Here is an 8,830-nt window from a genome sequence, read left to right as displayed (position 1 = left end):
TTTGCAGAGATTTGTACAGACTTGAGATTTGTACAGACTTTAATAGGATATGAAAAGGCAAAGGATATTGTCACAGAAGTATATTGTTGTTATTGTTGGGTGCTATGAAGTTGATTCTGACTCATAGCGACCTCACATAAAATAGAACGAAACACCACCTGTTCCTGAGCCATCCTGAAAATTGTTCTTCAGTCTGAGCGAACTGTTGCAACTACTGTGTCAATGCATCCTGTGGAGGATCGGCTTCTTTTTGCTACCCCTCTACCATACAGGGCAAGATGTCTCTCCTGATAATAAGTCCTAAGTTCATCAGACAAAAGCTAACCATCCTGCATCTCAGTAGCATTCAGGCTGTACTTCTTCCAAGACAGATTTGTTTGTTGTTTTTACAGTACATCATTATTCTTCACCAACAACATAATTCAAATGTATCGATTCTTCTTCAGTCTTCTTTGTTCTAAGTCCAACTTTTATGTACATATGAGCCCATTGAAAATACCAAGGTGTGGGTCAGTTTCACCTTGTTTGTGTTGGTAGTTGTCAACACAATAGCAGTCCTACATACAACAGAACAAACCATTGACTAATCCTCAGCCATCCTCACAAACATTCATATCACTGAGCACATGTTTACAGCCTCTGCAACAATCCATCTCATCAGTGGTCAAGTAATATCTTTGCTTTTCTACAATTTCAAGAGGCAATGTGCAACAGATATACCCAATGAAATGCATCATTTCATCTCTTGCAAAGTATCTTTGGATTTCTTGAAAGCTGCTTCCACGATGCCTGATTATGTATCCAAGCAAGACAAAAATCCTTGATGTCACATTCTTCATCACTTAATCCGTCTTCTAGGGTTACTTGCTCAGCATGTAGATAGAATAATTTGGTCAGATTACACAGCCCTCGCCCACACCTCTCCTGCTTTTAAACTGTGGAATATTTCCTTGTTCCATTGGCACATTTCCCTCGTAATTCATGTACAAGTTCTGCATGAACACAATGAAGTATCTGGAATTTTCACCCTTCTCAGGATTATCCATAGTGTGTTATGATCCACACAGAAGAAAGCCTGAGGAGAGTCAATAAAATATAAGTAAATATTTTCTGGTGTTCTCTGGTTTCAGCCAAGATTCTTCTGATATGAGCAATAATCGACCTTGTACATCCTCTTCTGAAGCCAACCTGAACCTGAAGCCAACAAGCATCTCCTTGTCAATGCACTGCTGCAACTGTTGTTGGATGATCGGTAGAAACATTTTACTATTATGTGATATCAATGATACTGTTCTATAAGTTGGGCACTCTGTTGGGTCAGCTTTCATTGGAATGGGGACAAATATGGATCTCTTCCAGTAAATTGGTCAGCTTGCAGTCAAGTTTCCTGGTATAAGAGGGGTTACAAAAAAAAAGCTACACTCAGTAGAGCTTTTTTAGTACACATTTTTTTTTTCCTGCTAGGCAGGCATCAAGCAGTGTGCTCTGAGTTAGTGCACACAGGGCACTGCTTGGGAAGGTTCTCTCTGGTCACAGGGAGTTTTTTTTTTTTAAAGTAGTTCTACTCAAACGCTGATTTTTTGTGATGGCCAATTTAAGAAAACTGTGTCTGTGAAATTTTGTTTCCTGCTCAGGAAAAATGCCCCAGAAACTGTTGTGGTGTTGAACACAGATTACAAGGACAGCACTATGAGAAAACTCAAGTGTACAAGTGATTTTCTCATTTCAGAAAAGGTCAAATGTTGATTGATGACAAACCCTGTCTGGATATCCATTGACTTCCTGAATGTATGGGAATGTGACAAAACTCATGCTCTTGTGCCAAAGCCTGATGATAGACCATAGAAGAGATTGGGAAGTTATCTGGACTATCCTGGAGCTCAGTTCAGTGAATTTTAATGGAAGATTTGAGAATGTGAAGGGTCTGTACAAAATTTGTGCCTTGTATTCTGACTGACCAGGAAAAAGAGCATTGACTAGAAACATGCCAATGTTGAAAGAACAGTTCTGAAGGGCTCCAGATGTTTTTTCCAAGGTCATTACTGATGAGGAGACATGATGCCAGTGGAAGAGGCCTTCATCCCCTTGCCTTAAAAAAGCTGATCAAGTAAAATCAAAGATCAAGATAATGCCCTCCCCTTTTTTTAATGTGAGGGGGATAGTGCATTTGGCAATCATTCCACCAGGTCAGACTGCTAATCAAGCTTTCTATGTAGAGGTTCTGTAAAGCTTGGGTAACAGTGTGAGACAAAATGAACTGTGATCTGATTTGTGGTAGATGGGAGGCTGGCTTTATCATCACGACACCACACCTGCTCAGGTAGTCATCTCAGTGCTCTAGTTTGGGACAAAAACAGCAAGCTTCTCTTGCCCCATGCATCTTACTCACCTGACCTCAAGCTATGTAACTTCTTTTTGTTTCCGTGAATGAAGCAGGACAAGAAAAATGCAATAATTTGACCACTTAGAAGACCTGAAGAAAAAAATGAGAGAGGGGCTGTCAGCCATCCAAATAGAGGAGTTTGAAAAACGTTTCCAAGAATGGGATAGCAGATTTGACACATGTATTGTGTCATGAGAGTGCCTTGAAAGTGATGTTCCTTTTATGAAAAAAAAATTAAATGCATAGTTTTAAAAAATACTGGTTTCAGCGGGTAATCTCTCCTAGACTAGTAAGTGTTTCCAGTGCTACATCAGCTTTTGAAACATTTCAATTAGTAGTCCATTAATTCTTAGGGTTTTGTTTTTGGGTAATCCTTTCAATGCAGCTTGACTACTTCCTTCAGTACCATTGGTTCTTGCTCACAAGGTGCTTTTTAAACTAGTAGAATACGGAACAGTTCTTTTCGGTACACTGAGTCTGTGTATTCTTTCTGTAATGTTTTGCTGCTTCCTCCATCATTCAGTATTATGCCCGTAGAAACGTTTAATATTGCAGCACGAAGCTTGAATTTCTCCTTCTTCAGTTATTTCAGTTGAGCATGTCTTTCTCTTTTGGTTTTCTAACTCTAGTTCTTGGCACATTTCATTATAAAAATTGGCTACGTCTTCTTGAGCCCCTCTTTAAAGTTTTCTATTCTTGTCTTTGACAACTATTTCTTCCATTTTTACATAGCTATTCTCCAAGTAACCACATGTTTCAGAGTCTCTTCTGACACACCAACTTTAATCTTTTCTTTCTTTCCTGTCTTTTTAATGACCTTTTTCATTCTTCATGTATGATGTAATTGATATCATTCCAAAACTCAAGAGGTCTTCTGTCATTAGTATTCAACGAGTCTAATCTGTTTTTGAGATATACTGGAAATTCAGGTGGGATATACTCAAGGTCATATTTTGGCTCCCATGGACTTGTATTAATTTTTCAATTTCAACTTGAACTTCTCAAAATAAAACCAAACAAAAGAAGATGACTGCCATGGAGTCAATGCTGATTCATAGTGATCCTTAGAGATGAGTAATTGATGGACTGTTTCACAGTAGGCCCCAGCCTCCTTTTAACTGTTGAGATTGAGGGTCTCCATTGTCTCATCACTACAAGTATCGTCAACTTTATTTCTGTGTATTCTATCTGAAGAAGTTGATGTGTATTGTCACCATTTGTATTGGTGAAAGGGTTTTTTGCCATGAAGAAATTGTTGGTCTTGAAAAATTCTATCTTGTGACCTCTAACATAATTTCTATTTATAAGACCACATTTTCCAACTATTGTTTCTTCCTCTTTGTTTTTAACTTTGACATTCCAATCATCAAAAATTATTAATGGATCTCGATTGCATGTTTGATCAATTTGAGACTGAAGACTGGCAGAATTCTTTTATGTCTATCACTCGTTTTAGTGGTTGATGTAAAATTTGAATAAGTAGTGGTACTAATTAGATTTATTTGTCTTTGGATAAATATTTTTACTACCACAGACTGAATTGTACTTCAACACAGATCTTAAGAGTCCTTTTTGACAATGAATGAGACTCCTTTCCTCTTGATTGTGTCATTCCCAGCATAGTAAACTATATGTTTTGTTTTAACTCAAAATAACCATTACCAGCCCATTTCTGCACACTAAAGCCTAGACCATTGATCTTTCTGCATTCCATTTCATTTTTGATAGCCTCCAATTTTCTTAGATTTCTATGTATTACATTTCAAATTCAGTTAAGTCATTGGAATTTGTAGTTGTTTCTTCTGATTTTGACTCCTGCTTCTTCGGCAAATGAAAGTATTGAACACTCTACCCCCGTAGACTTTACTCCATTCATGCCATTATGTTGACTCTACTATTAGAAGGCTGCTCTTCTGCCTTCTGACCTGAAGGGATCATCTTCTTATGTTCTTGAGGCTTTAGGTATCTGACCATGTTTTTTATGCTGTCCCTGAGGTTTTCTGTGGCAAAGGTCTCAGAAGCAGACTGTCTATTCTTTCTTTGTATCCTGTTCTTAGACTGAAAGCTCTGCTGAAACCTGTTCTCTTTGGATGATCCTGAAGGTATTTGAAATAATAATAATATAACTTCCACCATGACAGAAACACACAAAACACTATTGTACAGCAAATTGACAGACAAGTGGAGGTCAAAAACACAACTGGCAGCAATTCAATACATCATTGTTACATTTGGTTCTACAGAATTGGGGCCATAGCCATGATTGGGACAGGGACCATGACTGGGACAAATACATTACTTTGAAAGCTTACAAAATTGGTTCAATGACCAAGGCAGTTAAAGTATGATGCATGAATCTGTGACTCTAGCACCCAATTTCTGTGGGCATGTCCCTTAGAGCTATTCCACTTCTCCTAGGACTAGCTAGAGGAATGTCAGCAATTTACTCTCTAATGCCCTCTCCCTGAGGGCAAGGCTATTCACACTGTGGGCTAATGGTCCTTTTGACCATTAACCAATGGAGGAGGCTGAATTCATAAGGAGACTCATGAAGGAATTTGGCTTTTCACTGTAAAGAATAGCCTTCTGCAAAACCAGTGCACAGAAATTTAAAATCTAATACAAAAGATAGCTCAGTTAATCATTCTACTATACTTAGTGCTTTCTGCTATAATGAACCATTTCCAGTGGCTCCGGACTTTGCTTTAAATTCTCTATGTCTTAGCTGATGTGGGTTTTTATTATTATTCAGATAATTTAATTAAATTAGATCTATGATTTTTTGCTCTGACAAAGTGCCTCAATTCACTTCTCTTTCACTATAATTAAATTAATGGGTGTTACTCCTTGGAATCTAAGATATGAGCTATATTTTGCTATAATGATGTTCCTCTAATGACATTAAAGCTGTTACTGTAAAGTTGTACAACTTTAAAGACTGCAACATTGTCATGCTATAACAACTTCAGTCAATTTAATGTCAGGATACTTTAAGAGCTCTGAATTAGACAGTAATCCCTCAAATATTATTTCTCATTATATGTTTAATTGTTAAATGTAAATAACATTCATTGACCATACAAGTTTACAACTAGGAAAATCAGGAATTAGACAGTGTTTTGTGACAGCCTATGCTCAGATACAAATGATAATCTCAACATCCTCGGTTTTAGTTAAATGTCAATAGGCCAGATTTAGCTAAATAAAAGTTTGACAGACTCAAACCACAAAGAGTTCCACTTGGTATTAATATTTGGTACTTGTTTTCTCAAAACCTACATGAGCGAGGGTATTCAAATACAGTGGAAAATCTAGCTATTTTCAATCAAAACTAGAGGGAAAATATAATTAAATCTTTTTTGTTTTAGTAGTTGCCAAGAAAAGTTTATCATTAAAGAAATAAAAAGGAATCAGGAATATAGTTTTCTCCATTCTCTGTGCTATTATATTGTTACTCATAATTGCAGAAATGATTTTTTCTCTTCTAATCATTAAAATAGAAAAACAACATATCAATCTTTAAGAATAGTTTTAGTGTGACATTAATAGCAATCAATTTTTATAACTGAAACATTGAATAGGGTGAAATCATAACTAAAGTAGGATACATCTGCTCTACTTCTAAAATCATTAGTATGTTATTTTAGATTAATAGCTTCAGGCAAAAAGTAATGCTAGTGAGTGATAAGTACCATATGAAGAAAATTAGGACAGTATAAGTATCAGGCTTTTGATTATTTTAGATAATTTTTGTAAAGGAAGATACATTTCTGAAAGTGATATAAGAACAGAGATAAGAATGAAATAAAGATTGAGCTATCTCAAAATTGGTAGGATAAATTATTTCAGGGGAAGAGAGGGGAAAGCTCAGATGATGTCTTCTAAATACATATAGGCTAATATTTATTGCAATACCTGTTTGTTTATTGCAGTTTGTTTGTTTATTGTCCTCTGAGTTAGAAGTTTTCACATACATGCTCAATTAAAATTCTCTTATGTAAAGCACATTCAAGACATACTTGAGTGTACTTAATGCTCTCTACAAAAGAAACCTACACATTTCTAGCATGGCTCTTAAGAGATATTGAATCCAATGAGTGATTACATGCACATTGTCTTCACATGAAGTAACTGAGTGGTGCAAATATGCTCAGGTGCTAACAGAAATTTTTTTACTTTGTGTTTACCTAGAGGTCCGGTGAGTAAAGGTTTATTGATCTATTTTTTGGAAATCAATCATAAAAAAATTCTTATGGTGCATTTTATATCTTAGGCAAACATGGCTGTGAAATAGCATGGTACCTGCAGAAAAGTGACATCTTAGTCTCTTGTTTGGAAGTCCTTCTTCCATTTCTCCTTGGTTAGGCCCTGTGTGACCCTCACGGAGGATAAGAAGTCATTGACCAAGAGGATATGAAAGCCTACCAAGTCAATTGATGTCTGTTGCCATGGACTGCCTAAGACTAGGAAGTTGACTGTTACATACACCAAAGTTATTTTTTATTCCTCTTTTTTTCTTTCCACGATTTCTTGCAATTTAGAGCACAATGGGGTTTTTGTGTGTGTCTTCATGTTTACTCTCTTCCCTAAATATACGTTCATCTGCTCTACCCTCCTGTTAAACCAGTAGCAGGGATTGATTAACATTTGCCCAGCTCCTGAATACATATAAAATATATGTTCTCTGAAAATGGCTTGTAATCTCTAAATGCGGAACCTGGAACATAAAAGTGAGGAATAAAATGTGAACATCTGTGTTGTGAGTTTATTTATTTTCTCCTTTCTTCAAATAAATCAGATATTTTCAGCAAAAGGGGGAAAAATGTGGAGGACACCTCTCCTTTGACACACATGGGTTTGCCATGCATGCAGTTGCCGGCACGGCTATTGCTCTTGGTTCCTTGACATCCGTACGATTAGCAGGTAAAATAAGTGAGTAGCTAAAGGTAACTTATGTTAAATATATTTTTAGTCTGCTGTTGAATTTTTTACATAGGCATTTTAAAAATATGTATTAATTTATTTCTAGCTTACATAGTTTTCTCAAAATATTTGAACTAAAATCTTCTTCCCTTTCACCTTCCTGAGCACGATCTCCATGCATATCATGTTAAAAATGAGTATTCTATTATTCTGTTGTTTTCATCCCAGTCTAAACTACATTGCCATTGTTTTAGACACTGTGTAAAAATATATGATCACTGATTAAAGGAATAGAGACGTTACTCTATATGAACAGACATAGTTATAAGGTAGTGACAGATAAGCTTATGTAAAATCTGTACACAAGTAAACATAAGTCATTAGGTTGTTTCTCCTAAAACATACAGAGCTTTTATAATTGCACTGGTTAGCTTTTCCCTATGTCTGAGTAGCTTTCTCTCCCTTGTATATTTTACTCTTGTCAAAATTTCATGCATACATGAAGTCTTACATCAGTTGATATATCCTCTAAGAATCTTTCATTTATTTCTCAACCTAATACGATTACCTTTCACCCCATTGACCTTAATTTTTTTTCATATATATAGCATGCTTAATACATGTTATTCTGCTAAATTTCAATTTTCATTTTCTTCTTAGTAGCTTTATACTATTGTAAATTATATATTTCAGGGCAGCATGCCTTATTCTCATTGCACCATTGTGCCCTGTTAATAGTATTTTATTTACGGAGAAAATATAATGAAAAAAACTGAGACCACAGTTGACATCATCCACGGACATTATTCTTTCGCTGTAATGGTTTATTTCCTCTCTCAATAGAGTAAGTTCTTCACTCTCCCAATGCAATAAGTTTTTCATTAGTTTGTCAGAAGTGTCAAAAAGGAGCATGACTTCTCAATTCTATTTCTCCAGCGCCAACCACAATGCTGATTCATAATTTAGTAGTTGATTTAGAAAGTGTTTTCTTGTTTTCTTTAACACCCTTGGCCTTTGCCATTCTATTCCAGTAACTTTAATCTCCTTTATGTACACAAAGCACATTCATTTTAATTCCTTGGACTTTGCACTTTTAGTTCTCTCTGCCTGGAACACTTCCCCACAACTAAATATTTCAATATCCCTCTCTTATTTCATTCCTATCTTTATACGCTCCCTCTAGAATCTGATACTCTGTGATCTCCTAATGGAGTGTGTATATAGTCCCAGTAATGCTTGAGACTTTGTATCATTCAAGTATATAACTCCCCTTTGCAGACACTTGCCTGGCATAATGTAAATGCTGAATTGATTTGATGAACAAATTAATGAGTTTTGAATTAATAGGATAATGAATTAATTGAGAGATTCCCACATACACAGTTCTGTACAGGGTTGTCTACAGAAACAAGGCAGTGAAGCATTCTTGTCTGCCTCCAATATTTTTGTGGTTATTAGGTGCCACTGAATCAATTTCAAAAGATAAGTGATGATAGATAGATAGATAGATAGATAGATAGATAG

Source organism: Echinops telfairi, unplaced genomic scaffold, assembly GCF_000313985.2.
Source record: "Echinops telfairi isolate 266 unplaced genomic scaffold, ASM31398v2 ScPeMD7_7469;HRSCAF=8507_1, whole genome shotgun sequence".
Classification (NCBI taxonomy): Eukaryota; Metazoa; Chordata; class Mammalia; order Afrosoricida; family Tenrecidae; genus Echinops; species Echinops telfairi.
The sequence above is the reverse complement of the archived record's forward strand: the minus strand, read 5'-3'. Positions refer to the sequence as shown.